General features: G+C 39.9%; 1 long non-coding RNA gene across 1 annotated transcript; it reads left to right on the forward strand.

The window, feature by feature from the left end:
• Position 1: 1 nt before the first annotated feature.
• Positions 2-24,369, forward strand: LOC140702374 (uncharacterized). Its single transcript, XR_012081506.2, has 2 exons — positions 2-6,558; positions 8,411-24,369. It is a non-coding gene; the product is annotated as an uncharacterized LOC140702374 (long non-coding RNA).
• The last annotated feature ends 361 nt before the right edge of the window (positions 24,370-24,730 follow it).

The raw sequence follows: 24,730 nt of genomic DNA on the forward strand, positions 1-24,730 counted from the left end.
GGGGGAGCCCGCCTAAACAAGGGAGGCGGGTGCGCACCCCGCCACCAGTTGCGCGCAACTCCCGCCGTGCGCCAAGGCCGCGGAGCGCGCTGGAAGCAGCGCCCAAACAGCTCCCCCTAGTGGCAGGAAACCGTGCTGCCGTCGAGAGGCGCCCTTTACCCAAAGGGAACTTGTGTAAGGGCTTCTGCTTGGGTAAAGGCGCGTCGCGTCTCGGTGCTCGTCGGTTGTTTTTCAACAGGGTCTTTCTTTTCTTTCCGGAACCCTTAAGTCGTTCGAGACATGCAGGGCCCGAGAACAAGTTTTTATGAATGGAAATGCAAACAGGAGTCCTCAGGGAAGGCTTTTGCCCCTGCCTTAAATGCAATGTACACAGTCAGGCTGCACAAGAATGGCGTGGAAATAACGGTACTCGCCACAACCAGAGGGTAATTCACGCAGCAAATATCTTGGAAACATACACGCGAAAGTCCGTGTGTGCCGCTCCGGAGACCACGTGTATTCACTCTGTATCCATATTGAATGCATGTGAGGACTCTTGATCCGTCCAGGTACCCAAAAGAACACCTACTTTTACCCAAGTCAGACTAAAAACTGATGCTAGATCATTGTGAGATTCTTTTAGGCTGGCAACATTAACGAGTGAGGATTATTGGTACAGTAGTTCGGAGAAAAAGCAGAATGTCTAGGATAACGAATAAAATAAATAATAATACATAGGTAATGGCATGAATAAACAATAAAATAAAATAGTATTTGTGTTAAAAATATCAAAATATGGGAGCAGGTTGATTTACACTGGCTTATAAATCGCCTTCTTAAATGAACAATGAAAGAAATAGAGGAAAATAATAGAAGGAAAAATCAGAGATCTGTTCAAGAAAAGTGGAGATATTGTGTGCAAAGATGGACACTGTGTGCAAAGATGGACATGTTAAAGGACAAAAATGGGAGGGACCTCACAGAAGCAGAAGACATTGAGAAGAAGTGGCAATAATACACAGAGGAATTATAACAGAAAGATCTTGATATCCCAGACAACCCATATTGTGTGGTTGATGAACTTGAGCCAGACATCCTGGAGAGTGAAGTCAAGTGGGCCTTAGAAAGGATGGCTAACAACATGGCCAGTGGAGGTGATGGCATTCCAGTCGAACTATTTAAAATCTTAAAACTATGGCAAGTTCTTAAAGAAATGGGAGTGCCTGACCACCTTATCTACCTCCTGAGAAATCTATATGTGAGACAGGAAGCAACAGTTAAAACTGGATATGGAATAACAGATTGGTTCACAATTGGGAAAGGAGTACGACAAGGCTGTATATTGTTCCTCTGCTTATTTAACTTTTATGCAAAATACATCATGCGAAAGGCTGGACTCGATGAATCCCAAACCAGAATTAAGATTGCCGGAAGAAATATCAACAACCACACATATGCAGATGATACCACTCTGATGGCAGAAAGTGAGGAGGACTTAAAGAACCTCTTAATGAGGGTGAAAGAGGAGAGTGTAAAAATGGTCTGAAGCTCAACATCAAAAAAACTAAGATCATGGCCACTGGTCCCATCACCTCCTGGCAAATAAAAGTAGAAGATATGGAGGCAGTGACAGATTTTACTTTCTTGGGCTGCTTGATCACTGCAGATGGTGACAGCAGCCATGAAATTAAAAGACACCTGCTTCTTGGGAGGAAAGCAATGACAAACCTAGACAACATCTTAAAAAGCAGAGACATCACCTTGCCGACAAAGCAATGGTTTTTCCAGTAGTGATGTATGGAAGTGAGAGCTGGACCATAAAGAAAGCTGACCGCCGAAGAGTTTATGCTTTTGAATTGTGGTGCTGGAAGAGACTCTTGAGAGTCCCCTGGACTGCAAGGAAAACAAACCTATCAATTCTAAAGGAAATCAACCCTGAGTGCTCACTGGAAGGACAGATCCTGAAGCTGAGGCTCTAATACTTTGGCCATCTCATGAGAAGAGAAGACTCCTTGGAAAAGACCTTGATGTTGGGAAAATGTGAAGGCAAGAGGAGAAGGGGACGACAGAGGACGAGATGGTTGGGCAGTGTCATCGAAGCTAAATTTCAGTGAATTTTGACCCAACTCCGGGAGGCAGTGGAAGACAGGAAGGCCTGGCATGCTCTGGTCCATGGGGTCACAAAGAGTTGGACACGACTAAACGACTAAACAACAACAAATAAACCGTTTACAATAACCCTCCCTGGCAGGTCAAAGAAACCAGATCTGTTGCTTTGTTATTTAGACAGTGTGCCATTCATACCTGTGTCGTTTTCCCACCTGGATACTTTAACATTCAGAGGTCTTATTGAGAAAGCAAAATCCTGAAGACTGGCTCCAGCTCTTACAAGTTGTACTGGGAAGCCCACCGCCCCTCATTGGAGCGGGTCATCTTCTTGGTTCTTATTTGTCTACTCCTACACATATGCAGTATTTCCTCTTTCTCCCACCTTGTTATCCCCCAAGGCAATTTAATTATGAAATCCTCTCCTTGCTTCCTTTCTTTAAAGGAAGTTGCTGGGTGGGTAAAGGAAGAAGAGTTTTCAGTCCTACTGCCTTGGGAGGTGACCAAGCAGACTAGGTAGTGTTCAGAAGGGCCTTCTTGACATTGAGTGAGAGAATAAGTGAAGGAGGGAATGGATGAATGGCCAAAGGAGTTAGGTGGAGAGTCAACAGGGAGAAGCGTTAAACAGAAGGGAAGGAGACTGGGGTGGAGTCAAGTGAATGGATGACTGAGTAGACAAGTGAGCCAGTGGTGGGTGGCCATGCAGTGTTTACACTTCCCTTCTTGGTGCCTCCATATGCAGCAACACTGTTCCTTCTCCATGAGACAGCCACAGCATTGGTGAATCACTGCTCTGCAGGGTACTCAGCCCCAACTGGCTTTACTATACTTTCCCCTCTGCCCTTTAAGGAGGGCAACCAAATGGACATGCACACTGAGTGCAGCCACAGTAATGATGGCCAGGAGCTCACTGACAAGCACCGTGGCTGGACAGGCAGCTTTCAATTTTATCTCAGAAGAAGGATGTGCAGAGGGAATTTCATCTGTCCCATCTGCTGGTCTTACAACTTGACACCTGATCCTTAATGGTCATGCTGGCATGCATCCAGCCATGTGTGGTTCCACTTTCTACACCTTGGCAGGCACATGCTCTTAAGATCCACTTTAGCTTTCCACTTTCACACAGGATTTTGCAGTGATAGAGAAGAAGTACACTCTTCTCCTGAATTTATATCCTGCTGGATTTTTTTTCTTTATGGCTCTCCAAAAGGCTGTCAGAACAAACCTGTCTCCCACAATGACTTGCTTAGGACAGCAGGCAAGGACTTTCTCTACTTTTCATCTGAGACCAGAAGCGGATGCTAGAGATAGACCAGAACTGGGTCAGAAAAATCCGTAACAAACGAAAACATACTGAGTGTCACAAGAGGACTTTCCGAACATATAGAAGTATGAGTATCAGCTTGCTTTGTTCAGTGACTGTTCTTTCAGCACTTAAACTTAAGATTCTTTGGCAGTTTAATTTCACAAACCAGAAGAGACGGACTTAGTCATTTCTCTGCAATATGATATGGTTCCAGCTCTATTTATGGGCCATCTCTGATTTGTATTTCTGGCCTGAATGGGGTGCTTGGAAGGGGCTTTTATTGAGAAATGCAGTGCATTTTAGCTTTTTAAAAAGGACTTTAAAGTTGCTTCAAAATGTTCCAATTCACTGGTATTCTAATGTAATATGTTTATTTTTAACATCTATTGCAGCTTTAGTCATTTAAAAAAACATTTGCAAAATGGCTTATCTCTCTGTACTGGGAGAAATGTGGGATATAAAATAAAATAGAAGAAGACACTAAAAAAAAGTTAACCATGTTAACTGAGCTGCCATGAACTGATAAGATCAAAACCAAAATATGGCAACTACTAAGAAACAAAAGTGTGGCTATGGTTGGGAGAGTCTAAGAATATGCACTCCCCTCCCACCAAGAAACAAGCTAATTATGGCCGAGCATCTTCAGAGGCCACAGAATATGGGAGTCCTGTGGAGAGGAGTGGGGAATGGAGTACCCTGGGCATGGCTGCCAGAACGCAACATGACTCAAAGGCTCACAATGCTACAATATGTAACAACAAGCCCCAGTTGTTCTTTTTGTGGCAAAAAATGTGTCTCTCACTGTGGAAGGATCATCAAGCTCAGGAGAACATCCACAATTTCAGAATTGCAACCAGTGCTAGTAAAAATTATGGATTCTTAGATGAGCATGGACCACTCATGTTCTGTTGAAACAGAATGAAATGGAGTATGCTGGAAGGGAGCATGGCTGGTTGGATGGGTGGCTGAAACCATGCGTGTACATGGTACATTTTTTCCCTTCTAAGTCCAGTTTTCATGTTAATAAAATTAAAGAGCAGAGGAACAAAAAACAATATTAGGATCTTAATCCATCAATCAAAGGGAAAACCAAAGCATTAACCTGGTGAGGAGAAATAATGGAAGGAGCAAAGTAGAGCAGGGTGAGGTAGAGAATTCCACAATCGAGATACTTCTATTGAAAGTCCCTTCACCCTGTTTTTACTTGCAGCTACTCAAGGCTGGGTGGAGACTTATGAGGGCAAACAGTCCCCTGGTGGGTCCACCTCATTCATCTTTGTGCCTTCAGCTGTGGACGTAACTGGTGGCACCAATGCTAACAATTTATATACGAAGAGGTTACGTAGGAAAAGAAGGATCTTACGGTATCCTGACCCTAAAGGATGAATGATAATTAGCAGCACTTTAAATTGTTCGCAACCAAAGATTGTGGTACAGGAACAAAGCAAAAATGCCCCCAGAAGCTGGTCAGCAACCATCTTGTGACACTATGTTCTACCCACTGGGGTTTTCAAGTTTTGTTCCAGTTGCAATGTTGATTGGTGCCATGTCCATTCTGAGGACAACACCCTCTTCTTAGGGCCAAGACTGACACTCATCATTCTCTTCCTCCTCTCTGGGTATGTCTTTATAGGACCTTCTTATGTTTCCAGTTTAGCACCAAATCTGAATTTCAGGAGAGCCAAGGTGGGGTAAATGTCAGACGGCGATTCATGAGACTTGGGTTCAAATCCCCACTCACTCAGCCATAAAAGCCACTGGGTGACTTCAGTACAATCATCATCTTTCAATCTGACCTGCCTCACTGGATTGTTTTGAGGAGGAAGAAGGAGAAGAGCTGTGTATACCACAAACCCATGGGGGGGGGGAAGGTAGGATATAAACATAATAAGTTACACAGAGAGACATATGAATGCATGCATACATGCACATCTATATCTATAGCTAAGCCTATGAAATATGCACATGGAAGATTTTCCAGTGCAGATCTATTAAGCCCAAGATTTCCCCAGCCAGTTGTACTGGTGGTGGCTGCACACATGGACGCTATGGAGTCCTCTTCAACTTCCACATTCCCGTACCCTAAGGCAGCCAGTAGAGAAAATAATGTCAACCTAGTTCTGCCTATATATGTTCAGGGCTAGTCTAAGCAAGGCAGAAATGGAAGTCCTCTGAGAGAGACTGGGATAAGAAAGAGCATGAGCATAAGTGAGAGGAAAACATACACAATGGATAAAATGTCTGGATGATAACATCACAATGGGTAGTTACAGTCAGCAATTAGAGAGTTATTTCAGTGATTTTCTCTGTTGATTTGGGTGGGAGAAGAGATCCGCTCTTCTATACTATTCTGCTATAATATTTACAAACAGTAGAGGAAATGCCATATGTTTTCTCTCACACGCTTCCTACTCCCATTCAAAAATCATTACAGCCGCTCAGCTAATTGTCTTGCTATTATTTTCTAGAAATAATACATGTGCACACAGCCTCGACTGACTGTTGCAGGAAACAACCTTATATTTTACAACTTTTAAACAAGCCTCTCTTTCCCCCACCCACCCCCATTTAGAAATGGATGCAAAATCAGCTTTTAATGCAAATGAAAAACGTGCCTGTGCATATGTCAGGAACAGACTGAATCATATGCCACATCTATTTGACCTATTTTCTAAGGTATGTAGTGTTTTACTACAAGCTGCTTAATACAGATTGGATACAAAGCCACCAGGATTCCATAGCTTCTTTTTTAAAAAACAAACAAACTTTAATCACCAACAAATCAATGGCAAGTTACTGTGAAGGGTAACAGTGTCTCAAAAATCTCTGTTATATCTGAGGGGCTCAGTTAATTTCATGAGTCATAACTTCTACACAGAAATGTCTGTCTGTCTGTCTGTCTGTCTGTCTACAGAAAATAGGAGGGAAGGAAAGGAGAGAGCATGTTTTGAGATCTTCTAAGTGAGCGGTGATATGGTTCTCAATGTCTTACTACATATACAGGAAGCATTGTGGGAATGTCTGGAGCATTATGGAGCACTGAGCAGTCAGACTGACTCAACATGTTGGGAAGGGGTACCGGGAAGGAAGATTTCCACCAGCTTTCAGCCCATTTAACTCTTCTGGAATCTACCCACAGGAGGAAAGTCTGGGCAGTTTGTCTGAAGGTTAGTGTTGGCCTCCTTGACCTGACCTTAACCTTGACTAATTCAAAGATATGCCAGACAGTGCTGTTGACTAGAGTAAGGCAACAGGGGTTTAGCCCAAAGGCATCAAATTTAAAGAGTACATCGCTTCCTTATTGGTAGATCATGCCTTTGGCCCAGACGACCATGGCAATACTTTCTGGACTAGTTACATTTAAAAAAGCAACTTTTTGAAGTTTTCAACAGATTGTAGATTTGTTCGATTGACTTTGTTTTTTGCATTCATCCTAAGATCCATGAACTACAGCCAGGTGCAAAACACATACAATTGATAACAAAAGAGCCTAGGGATTTACTTTGCACTGTTAGAAATGAAATGACCTCACAATCATTTCGTATAAAAGCCTTCTCCACTCCTCACTAACTCACATTTCAACCTTTTTGTCTGTTTTCTTTTAACATAGCAGAATCTACTTTAGATAGGAAAAGGATATTTTCTACTGCTGAAATTCTGGGCTTTGTGTATCCTTGCTGATCTGCTGCAAATCATTCATAGCATCCTACTAGTAAATCCTAACATTGCTGCTCACTCTGCCATGCAGTGAAATTGCTACATCAAGAAAAGTGCATTAACCACAAGGCATGTTGAAGGCCTTGATTAGATGGTTCAGAAAATGACCTATTTTCTTTAGATCAGTTCGTAGCCAATCTGCTTCAAGTTGGATCACACACCAAGTCAGAAAACAGAAAATTGAAAGTTCATATCGCTCATTGACTATCATAGGAAGTGCTAAAACAGCTGCAACTTTCCTCTTTCTCGGACATGGATGAAATTTGCAAACATAGTAGTCCATCTGGGGAAAATCAGCACTTGCAAAATCCTAGATAAGTAAGTGCAGCATAGTTTTGTGGTGTAAAGACAAATTTTATGCCTTTGAAATTTGGCTGTTTAAAACCTGAATTGCCAGCAACATTTTGATTTCCTAGAAGAATTTTAAGAAATTTGTAGTCATAGGTATCTCTTCTGAGAGAATTCAAGATGCCAAGGTTCAGATAAACAGGTTCAAAAATGTATTTAAGAGCCGGCTTTCCATTTGGGAGGCATCTAAAAAAGGTTACCACACTAGGTTCCATACGGACCATTTTGGAACTACGAAAATTCTACAGAATCTTTACAGAAATTCAGAAGAATAGATGTAAAAATTGATGTGCAAGGAGAGTCCTACCATAGAGAGGGCGGATGATTGTTGTACTTTTTTGGGAAAAAAATCTATATGAAAATATCTTACTTAATAAGGTTATTCCTAGACAAGAAAGATGTCAAATTTTCAGGAGATAGTGACTTATGGTGATGTTGGAAAAATTGTCCTGTCCTTGATTCAGCCCAAAACACAACAGCAGAAGAGCTCCTCATAAAACCTGCTTTCGGATTAAAAGGTTTAGGAAGGCAACCTTTCAGTCACTTAGCTGCACCACTTCCCTTTCCTCTGTGCTTAATCTTTTCAACATTATAAATTTCAAGAAGAAAACTGCTTCACTTCAGAAACTAGTTCAGAATGGTCCACTTTGCCATGATCTGCATCCACATCTAATGCATATCACTAACTACCATAACACAAGTTATGAAATATAGGAGGGGAATCTGGAGTTACATGGGCAGGTCCTTCTCCCAGGGAAGCACAGTGTGGTATCAAACTCTTGATATCTCACTTAGCAGCTATGTAACAAACTCACTGAGCTATCCAGGCAGTTTTGTTTCCTATTGCTCATAGTTAAAAGCTAGATGACTCCTGCCATGCCTTCTAATTCTACAATTCCAGGGGAAAAAATTGTTCACGTACGTTGTATTTTTTTTTAACACCCTTTTTTCCAGGTAAGAAAAAAGATGGAGGAAACCATGGGAAAACACAGGAGCACTGCCAATGAAAAATGAAATTGAAGTGAAATCTGAAGTTCCTGTAAGCTTTTGTAAAAGAAGGATTGCAATTACGTAGCAAAAACATTGCCCGCAAGCACCCTATGACCCCAGATAAAATGTTTATTTTACTACAGAACTATTTACTTCAAATCAATGATAAATTTGGGTTTATTCTCACCACTGAGAATGTATTACCTCTATAAAAATATCTTGAACTCAAAATCAAACTGTTGCAAAAGGGCTGCTTCCATTTCTGGAAAGAACTCAGATCCCCTAGGTAGAGAGAAGCTGGCTTCCAGAATGCAGCTTCCAGAATAGTTTCTCCAACTCCTCTTTAGAGGTCATCTGTCCTACAGATGCCCAGCTACACATTATAGATAATTTTTTCATTAGAAGTGGAACTGGTAACTACTGAAGATATCTGATCATCACAGCATGAGTTTTTCACACCATCTATAATTTGAAAACCAAATAAACACAAGCTTTGTCTGCAAGTATGATTGCTCCATTGTGAAAAGAATGCCAGAATAATCTCTGACAATTAAGAAATTTTAGCTACTAAAGGTGGTACATCTGTAAGATATAATTTTTCCCAAAGGAGATTTTACGTGCAAGGGTCTGTAGAGTGAAGAAGAAATCAATGGAACTTGCTTTCTCCACCAGTTGGCATATCCCTTCAGGACAGTTCCTCTCATGGAAATTGTAAGTCACTGGAAGCAGGTTATTTTGATTTTGCAAGGAAGTGTCCAAGTTTTAGGCCAAACTTTAAAGGTGCTTCCTGTTGGACAGCCTGTATGTATGTGTGTACAAGAATTTTGAGTTGTGTCATATTAGAACTTCTGTAACCAATCAGATTCTGCCTAGTGTTAGCCAACGGGTGAAGTGCCAGATAGATAGAAAAGGAAGCCTGTTAACACAGATGTTTCTTAGAAAAGTCTGTGTGGTTTGTTAGGTACTATCTGCTTGTTCTGTTGGTCTGATAAGCTGTCTGTTACTACAGTATGTCTGATAAGGAAGATAATATGAAACCATTATAAGGCTGTCAAGCACAAGTTTATAGCAAGCCAAATGTTTCAAGCACTGCTGGTTTATTTTACATATGTTCTACAGCAAATATTCTCAAAATCTTACAAAAACTTACAGTCTCAAAATAATATACCAAGTGTATATTATTTTTAGCTACCGGCACACACAGTGGAAAATACCACTCATGATCTATGTGGTTTTTTAATACTACGGTTGAACCACTGTGTACGAACTCTCAGTACATGTCAGTACTTCCCATAGAGCTGAGCTTAATATGCAGGTAGATTCGACACCTCTGATATAGGTCTATAGATGTTGCACTAAAATTTGGAGCAGATCCCTGGAAAATTAGTCACCAGCATGTACTGCTCTGCATTCAGTCCAAAATATATATTTTAAGAGCTCATAGCATCACTTTTGTTTCACTGAAGAACTTTAGATACTCCATATTTCCATTTCAAAGAAAGGTCACTTAAGATTCCATGGCTATGGTCTTGCATGTTAATAAACTTGACCAGCTGTTCAAATAATTATTGAATGCAGTGCTTGAGAAGTAAATAAACTAACTCTTCAGTTTGGTGTATTTGCTACTTCCTAATTTTCATCTGCTTCATTGCATACAAACAGGTGTCATCCATTAAGATCCTTTTTAGTTTCCCCACGTATTACAAGACATCAGTTTTCAGAACAATAAGTAGTACGGCTTTCCCAGGTTTACTCTGCAGGAGTCCTGTAATCTGCTCATCTGCCAGAGTGAGTTAAACAGCATTGCAGAATTTCACTTGGTGAATGATAGCCAGGCTGCTCCCTCACAGCATGCTCTTATAGAAATGTAAAATGTTTTGTCCTGCACTAGGCAAAGGAAGATATATCCAAATCTCTTAAATACCACAAAAGCTTTGTGGCATTTGGAAAATACTCACCTGATAGCAATGTCCCATTTATATGAACAAGGATATATTTCAGAAAACGATTGAAAAGTCAATCATAAGAAAAAAGGTTACAGTGAAAATCCAGATGGAACCATGTTCGTAGCTGAATCAAAAAAGTCAATAACTTGGACACAGGATTTTCATCCATGGAAGGAGAAGATGGATAAAATTCTTTACCCACCCTGTTATAAGTTATTGCTCTCTAGTTTTTAGTAAGGTATGAATTAAATACATTGTCTGGCTTTTATTTGTTTTTAGTTTTTATAGTTTAGTTTTGTAGCTATGCATATACTGAACACGTGTGCACACATGTGCAAATTATCACAGAGATACCCAGTGTGGTAGGTACAGTGGATGGAGTAAAAGACTAGGACTCAGGAAGCCAGGGTTCAACTCCCCACTCAGCCATGGACACTCACTGGGGGTCTGGAAGTGGTAAATCACTCCTTAAATATTTTACTTCTCTTGAAAACCCTATGGTCACTATAAGTCAGTTCTAATTTGACAAGATGTAACATATTATCAAAGGCCTGATCTCCCTCATGTACACACATACACCCAAACATGTGCAGTGTTTGTGTGCATGAGAGAGATGATCATCCCCTTGGCTTTTTTCACAACTACACTGACAATTCCTTTCTTTGACGTTGATCCATCCAAAACCTTAAACAGCACCTCAGGATTCAAAAGAAACCTTTTTAGCCCATAGCAATGTCTAAAATTGTTTGTTTATTTGTCTGTCTGTTTGTTTAGTTTGTGTAGTGCACCACAGTGCATGGCTCTCTCTTGGCAGTGTACAACTATGAATGCAATAAAATAAAACACAGTACAATAAACATGAAATTTATAACAGCAATAATTACTCTACTGCCATGAACAACCTGACTTTAAATAGAAATAGACAGTTATATTCACCACTGGTTAGGCCTCACCTTGAGTATTGTGTCCAGTTCTGGACACCACACTTCAAGAAGGATGCTAACAAATTGGAACAAGTTCAGAGGAGGGTGACAAGGATGATCATGGGGCTAGAAACCAAGCCTTATGAGGAAAAGTGGAAAGAATTGGGCATGTTTAGCCTTGAGAAAAGAAGATGGAGGGGTGATATGGTAGCACTTTTCAAATATTTGAAAGGCTACCATACAGAGGAGGGGCAGGATCTGTTCTCAGTCATCCCAGAGTGCAGGACATGCAACAATGGGCTGAAGTTAAAGGACGCCAGTTGAATATCAGGAAAAACATCCTAACTGTTAGAGCAGTGCGACAGTAGAACCAGTTACCTTAGGAGTTGGTGAGTGCTACAGCACTGGAGGCATTCAAGAAAAACTTGGATAATCACCTGGCAGATATGCCTTGATCGTATTCCTGCATTGAGCAGGGGGTTGGACTTGATGGCCTTGTAGGCCCCTTCCAACTTCACTTTTCTATGATTTCTATGATTCAATTCAATTTCAATTCAATTCAGTTCAATTTATTGTAATTGAATGTATACACACCATATACACATACAACAAAATTCACAAAGAACACTCAGAGACCAGACCAAAGCACACACACACACACACACACCCTCATAACAATACGTAAGTCCCCACCCAAGAGCTCATAGTATCCACACATCTATGATATGGCTTAAAATCTCAGGTCAACATTAATAAAAAAGCAGCTTTAAAAAGTACAGTTTTTACCTACTTCTTAAACACTTGGAGGAAAGGAAGCAGTCAAACATCCATTAGAAGTTTGTTCCAAAGAGAAGAAGCCACCATTACTCTTTCGGCCTCCTTCAGTGTAGCTATTCTTAGCCTCAGGGACTGCAAAGAGCAGGTGGGATGGGTAGACGTTCCAACAGGTATTGAGGTCATAAATCCTTAAGGGTGTTAAGCACCTTGAATTGAGCATGGAAACTAACAGGGAGCCAAAGCTGGCATGCCGAAACTGGGGAATATGTTTGAGTCTTCTGGAACCAGTTATCATTCTGCCCCACTGCATTTTGGACCTGTTGAAATTTCTGTGCTGCCTTCAAGGGGAGCTCTAGATAGAGATCATTTCAGTAGTCTATTTTGGAGATTGCTAAAGCATGGACCACTGTTGTTAGACATTTCTTATCTAGAAAGGGGTGTAACTGGGCAATTAGCTGAAGTTGATAAAAGTTACACCTGGCCACATAGTGAGAGCTGGATCCAGGAATACCCCAAGCTGCAAACATGATCCTTCAGCAGGAGTGTAACCCCATCCAGGCCAGGTAAATATCCCTCTATCCAATCCCATGATCCTCTCAACAGTATGATTTCTTTTTTGTCTGAGTTCAGTTTCAGTTTATTGGCCCTCATCCAGTCCATTAACACTGTCAGATGGCACTCAAGGAACTGCACTGCATCACCTGCATATATAGAAAACGAGAGATGGAGCTTTGTGCCATCTGTATATTGGTGACATTGAACTCCAAATCTCCATATGACTCAACCTAAGAGCTTCATATAGATGATAAAGAGAATTGGGGGCACAGCCAACCTCTGAGGGACTCCTAACAGAGGTCCTAAGGAGTGGACATCATCTCCCCAAGCTGCACCATCTGAGAATGGACCTTTAGGGAGGACTGAAACCATTGAAGAATGGTTCCCCCCATCTTAAATGTGATAGCCATCCCACAAAGATACTATGGTCAATGGTATGAAAGGCGACAGATAAATACAGGAGGATTAACAGGATTAAACTGTCCCTGTCTGCCTCACTAAGGAGATTGTCATGCATGGCAACCAATGCTGTTTCAGCTCCATGTTGTCATGACAGTCGTCTAAACCCCAGTTGAAATGGATGTAGACTATTTGTTTCTTCCAAGAACACCTGCAGCTAGTCAGCCACCATCTTCTCAACTTGCCCAACAATGGAAGAGTGATAACTGGCCTATTGTTGTTAAAATCATTAGTTGCCAAATTTAGCTTATTTGGAATGGGCCTTATAGTCTCCTTCAGATAGCTCTACTGGTATCAACACCAAGTCCAGGTCCTGATGTATACTCTCAATCTTACATCTAAAATAGTCTGCAAATCTACCGTGTTTTCCCAAAAATAAGACAGGGTCTTATATTAATTTTTGCTCCAAAAAACGCATTAGTGCTTATTTTCAAGGGATGTTTTATTTTTTTCATGTACAATAATCTACATTTATTCAAATACAGTCATGTCATCTTCTTCTGGTTGCTGCACAATGAGTCCCTGGTGGAGGGTGGGGTTTCACTTAACTGGGCTTTATTTTAGGGGTAGGGCTTAAATTACAAGCATCCTCAAAAATCATAGTAGAGCTTATTTTCATAGGTTAAGTCTTTCATAAGGTTAAGTCTTATTTTCAGGGAAACAGTATTGCAGCTAATTTGGAAATAAAGATTGTTTTTGTCCAACATAAGTAAGACTGCAGGCTATATAAAAAAGCTCCACTTGTTGGTTTGTGGCCAATTCAATTAATGGTTCGCAAAACATCCTCCATCTTGCACCTTGGCCTAAACTATAATTTCTCCCAAAGTGCTAGGTATTTAGAGAATTTGATTATCCCAAAATACAGGCACGTCTTCTCAAGAGCCCGATTTAACTGTCTCCAATCTGCAATTTTAGATGGGCGATATTCTGGCACCCCTTACAAAAAAAGATTGTGCCCTTGTAAGGATAGATAAATCAAAACTTTGAAGCACTTCCTTTTGGAGTGTAATTTTTACAGAAATGAGCGTATCAAATTCCTCAAGCCCATAATGAATGTCTTCCCAGGTAGGACTCTGATTTGGCATACAAAATATTTATTAAGCAACACAAACAAGAGTGGCCAAATTCCTTCTCTCTGCTTAAAGAATACGAAAAACAATCTTGACCTCTACCTAACCCCGTCTTAAAACAAAAACAAAAATTAAAAAAACTAATGTACGGGTAATCTATTTTATCAATTTTCACTGTTTTAGCTATCTTGAAATATATTAATTGCTTCCATTTATTTTAAATATTTCATGTATGTATTTTAATAGGTCAGAGACCGCAAAATGAAGATTGATTGATTAATCAGATATTATAGCTTCTTTTAGCAGCCTTAAACTTACTCCAATATCTTCTGGACACTTCCTTTACAGCAAACAGGCTGAAGCTGGTGGGAACTTTTGTCCATCTGCTCTCTAGCTTCTTCATTGTTGATTATAATGAGTAAAGTTTTTCCAATCAGACATACAATGGCACAGCATGAACATGTCATCTTTTTAGTTGCACAATAGACTAGGATTCCAGGTTCTTGGCTTTTTCATTCACCCTTTATAGCCAAGCCATTTCCTTCTATCAGATTCTTATTCCCATCATTTGTTCTGAAGCGTGGGGTGATGGTGGTGGGGCAAATGTTGGGAACAAATTCTGGAGGGGGTCCAATATTCCATGGTGCCACAGCTCATCCTCCTAGGCAGTTTCTGCCATCTGACAGCACCCCAGGAAAATACAATCAAAGTTGTGGAAATCTAAGCCAAAATTTCTCTCTTATAAGTTGATCATTATTTTTTAACTCTCTTCTTCAGAATGTGGCTTTAAAGTCTCTTGAAGGAAAACATGTACTTAGATTCTTTTCTGGAAAGTATCAAGTTAAATGCAATGTTAGTACTACCTGGAATAAACTCACTGAAATCAATGGACAGGTGAATTGTGACTAAAAAGACACATTCATACTAATGGGTCTACTCACAAGAGAAGCAGTGCTCAATTTAACCCACTGTTTACTTTCCAACTCCTGTCTATTTTAACCTCAGTGACTGTAGCCCTGCTTCTTGGTCGTCCCATACATGCAGGACAGTGGCTCTCAACAACATCAGATGGGTTGAACTCCCAGACTGTAGGAATTCTAAGACTCATGCATGTCAGAGAAGGTCTTGCTAGATGCATGTTGTTGATTTCGTGCCAGATCAGTTTCATGAGGAAGTGCATTTGTAGCTGCCTGAAATTCTTTCTGCATTTTTCCAGTGGAGTTTGGAAGAAGAACTTGTAATCAGTGCCAGATGTTCTATTCTTTAATTTGTTTTAATTAATTGATTTGATTTTTCTCCTGCCTTTCTCCCCTAGTGGGAGAAATGAAACACTCTCTCACCTCAGTCTCAAGCTTCCCATATCCAGTGCACTCCTACTGGTCTCGGCTAGAGCTGGGGGGGGGGGTTCAGACCAAAGCTTATGTCCATCCCCTGAGTGAACACTTCCTTGCCTGCCTTTATTTATGTGTCTCTAAATGAATACATCTTTTTGCTCCTGGCTCTGCCTCTCACTCCAGAGTCTGCCCACCTGTCCTGTGTTTTCCATTCCACCAATCACAATCAACACCAACCACCATTATTTGTACTTAATCCTGTTTTACATGCCATGATTACAACTTAGTAAGTGGTAATGCCATGCCTTGTTTGGCATAACTAATTTAACAAACTCAGCCTGTAGTTATAAGTCTGTGCCCTCAGTAAATAGGGAAAAAGGAAAATCTCATGATTGAAATGCTGGTATGTGCTGTAACCTCATTCTCTATATCAAGATTGCGGATACATGAAGAGAACTTGGTGCATATTATAATAGAAACCAACTTAAATCCAACCCCATTAAGACTGAAATACATGTCTTCCATCTAAGAAACATGTGTACATCTTTGAAACTCTGGCTTACCTGAAAGGGTGTCCAACTACATCATTACCTTGTACCCTCAATAGGTGTAACTTTGGATTGCATGCTGACCTATAAGAAAAACTGTCAAAAGACAAAGCAGAAGATCTATGCAAGGAACAATTTTCTTTGAAAACTATCAGGATCCAGCTGGGACATACAACCACAAACACTAAGAACTACAGCCTTGGCCCTATGCAGCCAATACACCAGTCTGACATGGTATATTTCAACCCATGCAAAACAGCTAGATGTAGCATTCAATGAAAGCTGTTCCTTCAAGCAATCAGTTATTACTGATTGCTTGAAGCCAAACACTCTTGGTAACATCAGTTACCTGGCAGGCATTGCATATACTGACATGGAGAGAAGTCACCACTAATAGTTAAAGACTCAAAGCAACTGCACCAGAGGTGGATCCACTTTTTGGTGACTGTACGTGTTTTCTCCAGATTAAAATCACAAAGATTTTTTTATCCAGAATATCTGTGAATCTTGAAGGACCAGCGGAGGATGCTAGAATTATAATGTGGAAACAAAGAACCTCTTAAAATGGATGGACAGAACCCCAAGAAAGGCTAGGCTTTGGTCCTTTTTGTCTTTCCCTTTTGCTAGTTTTTTCTCCTCTTTTGGCATCAAACCCATATTTATATCCCCGTCCTCCAGGGATATATTAACTCTTCCCTCTTCCTGCTAGGGTTACTAAAAAGCCACAATGCTGGCTCTCCACTTCTTGTTCCAAACGGCATGATGACCCCAACTGTGTGCACTCATCCACTTTGTCTCCTTGCTCCCCTATCTATTTTGCACCCTGACTTTGGGCAAAAGAAAAAACGTTGTGTTGATCCAGTGACCAGTACAAGCAGGAAATGGATGGAGAGGGGTCCTCAGGCTTTAAAAAACACCTCAAACACCAAACATCAAACTTTCTCTTCCTGAGGTGCCATGTGCTCAGAGATTTCTCTTCCTACCCAGAGATCTGGTGCAGAGACTTCAGCTGGTTCTCTAACTGCTGGCCCTCTATGTCTGATGCATCTTAGAAGGTTTACTTGTCTTGTTCCAACCTGCTGCTGTCATATAACCCAGACATGCTTGCCACAGCCAATAAGGCCTTTGGGTAAAAACAGATTTCCTGGATTCAGTCTAGCAGCTGCATCCAAGCTGTCTTCAAAAGGTAACCCTACATTGTGTAAAGAGATTATGGTGGCATGTCTAACTGGTCTGGTCCATTTACAGTTTTGAATATACACAACGAATTGTTGCAAAAATTTGTCCTTAGCTAACAGCAAAGAACATAATAGTACCTAAATTTGCTGCAGTATAAAATATATAGAACAGTATATAGAACAAATGTTTTTTCCATTGAAAATAAAATCCTTCTAGGGTTCATATTTGCTCTCTAACTTGTTCAGCAGTAGGAATCTTTGCTTCACCTCAAGGTTGCTCCAGAATTTATACCCTTGATTTAATTCATTTTTGCACCTTTGTCTAAAAGCCATATAAGGACTTGTTGAGCCGTTTCTGGAACTGTGCTGAAAAAAACCACCTTCAGTTGTAGGCTATGGGGCCAGAATATTGGGAAAAGCTGTGAATATAATAGTAACTCCACAGATACTCCACCCCCATGGAAGAATATCTATCACACATCTAATCACACACTAGTTGCCAAATTGTTCATGTGATAAGTCATATGATCAGTTTTATAACAGATATCCTGTCAAAGAGTGAGACTGCTTGTGGTATTATAATTGCATGTGCTCTTTTTTATGACCTTATGTAAAACAATTCACAATTTTCAATGTACAGGATGAAAGTTGCTATTTTTTCTAGGTTACATTTTTCTCTCTTAAAATACTTAAGATCACACAGATTTATTTCCTTTTTTTCTTTTTTGGTCCAGTTCTATCTGGTGCAATTTCCCCTCTCTACTACTTCATCCCCTCTTCGCTGTTTTTACTTCCTTGAGATCTGCTTTCTTAGAAGTATCATCCATAATACAAATTAAAAGGTCAAGTGCATGTCATTTAGTTATGAAGCCTGGGTCTCACCTCTCTTTTTGACCTTGGATCTTAAGATATTCTGGAGTTACTTAAATCCTTCTTCTGCCCTCTGCTACACACACTCATTTTTAAACCAGCTTATATTGAACACCACCCCCCTCTGTGTAAGTCTTTGAATTAAAAATGTGAAACAAAGAAGAGAATCCTGCAAACATTAAACTAACTTCCATAGCTTTCAGTAGGGCCGGTAAGCATGTCCTTACTTAACTTTAGCTGTATTGTGTCCCAAATGTTTTTCTTCACTTCATTCTACTATGGGGAAAAGAATCAGCAAACACTGTGCTTACTTTTAAATATTTAAAGGCCTTGGCTACGTTTGCAAAATGAACCATGCAATTCCCAATATGTGGGGAGGAAAAACTAGATGTTTCACCAGCCCTGATTCTTCCTGCCCCTAGCCTTCCAAGCATAGCTAGATTAAGAACCCATTGTGGAGGCTGTGCTTTGCCTTCTGAAAGACAGTGCTGAGATACAACATAATCATGGAATGTCAAATCTCATTGTATTAGTACAAGTAGTGATTTAGCAGGCACCTGCGTGGATGATGTGCTTTTACTGACAGCTGTGACAACTCCTTTGCTTTCTCAGCAGAGGTGCTAGCAAAGGCATCTCTCTTTGTCCTAATTAAAACAAATCCCCTGAGTGCTGGAAGAGTCAATGGACTTCTGCTGGTGGTCATAATTATTTGAAAAGTTGACTTGCTTCTTTAGGTTTATGTCTTTTCCCTCCCCTCAATATCCTAGTATCTCATCAAAGCAAATGTGAAGAACAGTAAGATCCCACAACTAATGTGACATACTGATATTAAACTTCATGTTCTGTTCACAGTTTCAGAGGTAAAGCAGTGATAAAGTGCCTCATAAAGAACACTACAAAACTTGTTTATTACTCACAGGATTCTAGAAAGTGATATTTTCAGCAAGACGAAAGTGGTGCTAACAGTGGAAATCTTTAGCTGTAGCAACAGAGCTCAGAAGCAGTGGACTGAAAGTAACATTATTTTTAAAAAGAATAAGGGTCAATTACTTTTATATGTTAGAATGACAATGAGTCAGACTTTAGAATTTTACTGTTTTCAGTGAGCTAAAAAGTAATGAAAAGGTACTGAGCAATACAAATAACACAATGAATTACTCAATATTTGTTTTTAAGTGTTAGTGGGGACAATTTTTTTAACCTTCACAATGAGCTACATATAAAATTACTTTTTAAAAGTAACTTTCCAAGCCCTGCTCTTGGGAAAGTAGCTATAGCATCTTCAGCCACGAGTAACAGATCAGGTCTGCTTCGGTTTAATCGTCCTTAGGCTGAATTATGGCAAATACTCTGCATTCCCACCAACCTTGCAAATTGCCTCTAGCTCATTTCCCAATTCATACTGTGAATACACAACTCTATTTTACGAAGCCACCCTTAGAATGCAATTCTTATCTTGCCAAGTATAATGGGCTACATCTGGGCCAACTCCAGCAATAAAGTAAAAATTAAAGTATTTCCCCATGGCTTACACCCTCCCCGATGCAGTTCACTGCCAGCAAGGTAGCACTCTAAAGTATTGAAATATTGGTTAATTTCATGAAAGCTGAAGATAATATTACAATAATTTGAACCAATTTCTAGACATTGCTTTCAGTGATGACTAATTTTTATTGCTTCTTTTTCTATTGTTTGATTAAACTTAATATACTTAATATTTGTGAAGCCCACATGAATCTCCATTAAATTGCATTACTCCTCATGATCAGGATAATTACACTGCAGCCAAATACCAGAGAATAGATACTACAACAGAATGTGAAAGACCATGAATGCAGTATAGTTGTTTTACATAAAGAAAACTGTTGTACAACAAACAGAGGTTATAGTTTGGAAACAGATATCCTGAAATAGAAGATATGAAACAAGCATGCTTTTACCATCTCTTGGTATGGGAATAAAGAAGCCCACTGAGGAAAAAAAGGTTGTGGGATGAATTCTAAAAATATTCTGCATAGGAACTGAATGGACAGGTTTTGCTTCTTCTTCATTCAGGTCTGGACCAGACATGAAAGAGAGAAGGGCAATTTTAGGTGCCACCATAAGATACTTTGAGGTGGGGATGACATGATATATTTCAATGGCACAGCAATACTTTTTCATAGTGTTGGTCTTTATCTGGGAGAGGTCTCTTCAGCCTCTGCTCTCCGAAGATGAATGTCTTGGGCCAACGCTAACTGCTGTGAGAAACATCTGGCAACTAAATTAAAAACAAATAATAACATTATAATGTGCCAACTAAGGCTGATGGGAGTTGCATTCCGACAACTTTTGGAGGATTACACATTCCCCAGCTCTGTTCTAAATCCTTTACATTGTAGTAATCATAGATACTTATCTAGACCCAAATCCCACTGAAGGAAACATATATTATTTCTGGACAGCCATGTATGAGATCACATTGCATGCATATATTTTGGCAGTACGTTCTACAAGCAGACATTTTTCATGAAAGCAGATAACTGTGGCTGCCCAATATGCATATCCAAAATAGGGTGAGGGCTCAATAGTTCTGCACTTAATACATCATAATTAACACTCATCTTTCTACTCCAGAATTTCTTCTTTACAAGAATTACTGGATGAATACTGGATGAATTGTTAACATGTATTTCTTGCCTGGACATTTCCCCTGAAACACATTCTGTTATTCTCACATGTAATTCCAGAAGATGTACTTTTTCTCAGGAAAATGGGTTAATATGAGAACAATTCTATTTTATAGCAAGAGGCTTTGTTAAAAAAAGTTCATGTTCCTTGTTGTTCCAGGCCATCAAGTCACCCCTGAGTTATGACAACCCTGTCAGTAAGTAATCTCTTAAATGTCCTGACCACAATAGCCCTGCTCCGCTCTTGTAAAGTCAGTCCTGTGGTTTGTTTAGGGAGTCAATCCATCCTGTATTTGGTCTTCCTCTTTTCCTGCTACCTTCCACCCAGAGAATTCTGCCTTCTGCTTCAAACTCTATTTTGATGTAATGCCTAGCTCTCCCTAAGGAGAATCTGAGGTTTAGACAGGGAGTCACTTTGGACACAAATCCACCACCTTTCCTCTGAGGCAAGTCTTTTAATCCTCAGATGTGCATGAGATCTGTTCCATGGATAAGCCTGAGAAGAACACTTCACTTTACTTTTAAAGTACTTAAGCATGGGCTTTGTTATTCCTCAGAATTCACAACAGCTCAGTAAGGTAGGACTTCTCAATGGTAGCCAGTTAATGACCTAGTCCGCTCCTCTGGATTTAAGTGTAACCTTGCTGTTCAAGAGACTAGTCCTCAGTTGAGCTTTTAAATTTATTTTTTATTAAGAAAAGATAGATTCATAGAAACAGTTTGTTTGCAAAGCATTAGCATAGAACATGTCCAAAGATTTCAATAGTTAAATAAAGCTGCTATTTCTTATCAAAATAAGAAAATGTACAGCTGTCTGTTTGGTTGCTTGAAACATGTGTTGTTGTTGTTTTGCAACATAAAGATGGCTGCCCTTGTAGCACTCTATGAGTTGTTCTCCTGCTTCATTTCTTTCCCCTAGGCAAAATTCCCAACAACATTTGGTTCTGTTTTGCTCCCTACATAATTATAAGATTTTATTATGCTACTTTGTGCTTTTTAGGTTTAGAATTAAAGACAAGAGATGTGTCCTTTCAGGACCAGTCTTGATGGCAAACTGGCATCTGGCAATCCCAGTGTCTTTGGAACTTATATATGTTGATTAGTTCTGAGAGCATTACACTCTGGATTTCTTCTAAGGATACATAAAATAAACCCTTCAGTTTCCCTGGAGTCTTCTGCATTGATTCCCTCAGCCTCAGATGTCAATGGGACCACCATGAAGTTGTCTGAGCTATCTCTCCTTTTAGGAATTGCAATAATAAGCCAAATATGCATGGCATCACACCCAGGAAGACATTCAGTTCTTTCTTGAGTGTGCACTGGGATATATATTCAGATTTGCACTGCTATACAGAGAAGACCACTTGCAGAAGAATTAGATAACACTGGAAATGTTCCCCACCTATCCATCCAACTGAAAATCTGAGCAAAAGTACTGAGGAGGTGTATTTTAACAACAAAGCTGCAATATTAGCACTGGAAAACAAATCCAACATGAAGAATGGTGGCTTAAATATGTTCACCATCTTTTATTCCTTTAAGTTTGGTCTTCAGTGATAATATGCATGCTTTTTATTTTAATTTTTTATTCTTCATCGGAAATGTGAAATGGGGCTCTGAATGTGGACAGACAATTCAATTCCAATATACAAATCCAATATACAAATACATAGGTAAAAATCTTAAGTGGTTGCATTACAGAGAAAAGGACAAGCTGAAAAACAGAGTCTGAAACAGAAGGCTGAAAGGTCAAACCAAAGCCATCACTTCACTTAGCCAGCACAGTTGTGTTATAGCTAGGCATGATGGCCCTTTGTGAAATTGACAACTCTAAGAACAATCCTATAAATGAAAACATCACGGGAGTCCAAGGCCACCATACAGACAAGAGCACAATATACTGATGGAGAGGGGATGAGGCAACCCGTATACAGAGGCTCTGAGGCAGCATTCTTCTTCTTCTTGGACATGCCCCTGTCTCTCTCCTAGTTCAGACTAGCTTATGTATGTTAACCTCACTGACGATCTATCTAGAACTACTCACAGAGCCAGGCCCCCTTAGTTTGGACTCCTGTAATATCCCTTGAGGTTGTTCTCAACAGTACTATCATAATGGATAATGGGTGGCTAAGTGTCTTGGATGCAGAGTTGAAAGCCCATTACAGGCATCAGTCCAACTGAGAAAAGAAAACCAAAATCCATAGACACAGAATTGAATCCCCAAGTTAAAAAGTCTTGTCCATTCTCTGACATCCAAAGTCTTAATGAAATACATAAGACAAATCTTACACTGGGTAAAAGTCTTTGGAACTTTTTAAGTAAGTGCATGCGATGGAAGGGTTTTTGTATTGTTTATAAAATGACATGAACTCATCAGATCACTCTTGCCAAAAAAAAATCTGCTGATCTGGGAATATTCTTTTCTAGTGCACTGTACATAGAGAAGTGTTTCTTCCACTCTTTTAAGAGTGTACATTCAGCCACCTATCCCCATCTAAGGATTCCCAGTGTGGTGTAGTGGATAGAATGACAGACAAGGACTCTGGAGAACAGGGGACAGATCCCCACTTGGCCATGGAAACTCCCTGAGGGAGTTAAATTTCTCACTTACCTTGAATGCCCTATTAGGGTCACTATAAGTTGGTTCTGACTTGACAGCACAGAAAAAACACAGACACACACACACACACACACACACACACGCCCCTAAAGTGTCCTGAACATTCAAGTTCATTTCCTCTGGTGGGCACACACCTTCTTTACCTGTGTGTACTGCTATCCAATCATGCACCACCCCTGAATAGGGACTCCTTGGATTATCCCTATCACCAACCCAGGCAAACAGATAATATTCCCTTCTACACTGCTGCGAGAACTGTCACAGCTAAGGCCTGAATTCACACTGCCCCTTCAAAAGTATTGACAAAACAAAACTTTGTTTACTTGGTGACACCACATGAATCCAGTTCAAAAGTAGATGTAGATATAATAGCCTGTAGTTGCTATATTAAAAAAAAGATAAGCAAGATTTGTAAACCAAAAAGAGTTTTACTATTTTGAAAACGACAAGGAAATAAAACGGTTTAGTGAACAGGTAAAAGTAAAATATAAGAGCAATGTTTCTATCTGTCAGTTTATTCATTATATAATCATAAGACTTTACAATTTTTTTCTTTCAGGCATAAAAACTTTCTGTTCCTTATAGATAGACAGATACTTGCTTTAATACAAGTACCAACAAGACCAGACTACTATTCAGTTTTTTTTTCACAAAATAGACTACATTCATGCTCACATTTTACTCTAACTCCTGAATTCTAACTCGCCACTCTGACAGCACGAACACTCTGTCTGACTTACTCTCCTTCACACACTTTATATAACAAACACCTTTTCTAGCCAGACACTACATAGACCAATTAGCTGGCAATTCCATTTACAAGCATTTTTTAATGTTTCTTAACTGTTATAACTGTCACTCCTGGCACATATTTCACATATAACTGTCAACCAACCTCAGTCACTTAGCATGCAAAGCAATACAAATGTGTGCAAAAATACATTTAAAATACAAAATTCCTACTTCTCCCATAATAGATCTATACATGCCACTGTGATTTTTTTTTGTGCTCTGATATGGAAGAAGAATCACTGAAAAAAAAAACCCGATAGGAATAGTGGAAGACAGTTTTTAATTCACAAGATTGAGCAGGGCTGTTAGTGATGGGGACTTTTGAGGCCATTAATTAATTATGATGATGTGCCATGAAGTAAATTCTAACTTACAGCAATCCTTTCAATATTTTTTTAAGTGCTGAGTACACAAAAGTAGTTTACAATTCCTTTCTTCTGGGGCCATCCTGGGACGGTGCAGCTTGTCCAAGGTTTCACAGGCTGGCTCTTCTCGCGGGGGGCACAGTGGGGAATCAAAATCCTGACTTCTGACTGTACAGCC

This window comes from Pogona vitticeps, chromosome 1, assembly GCF_051106095.1.
Source record: "Pogona vitticeps strain Pit_001003342236 chromosome 1, PviZW2.1, whole genome shotgun sequence".
NCBI classification, from domain to species: domain Eukaryota; kingdom Metazoa; phylum Chordata; class Lepidosauria; order Squamata; family Agamidae; genus Pogona; species Pogona vitticeps.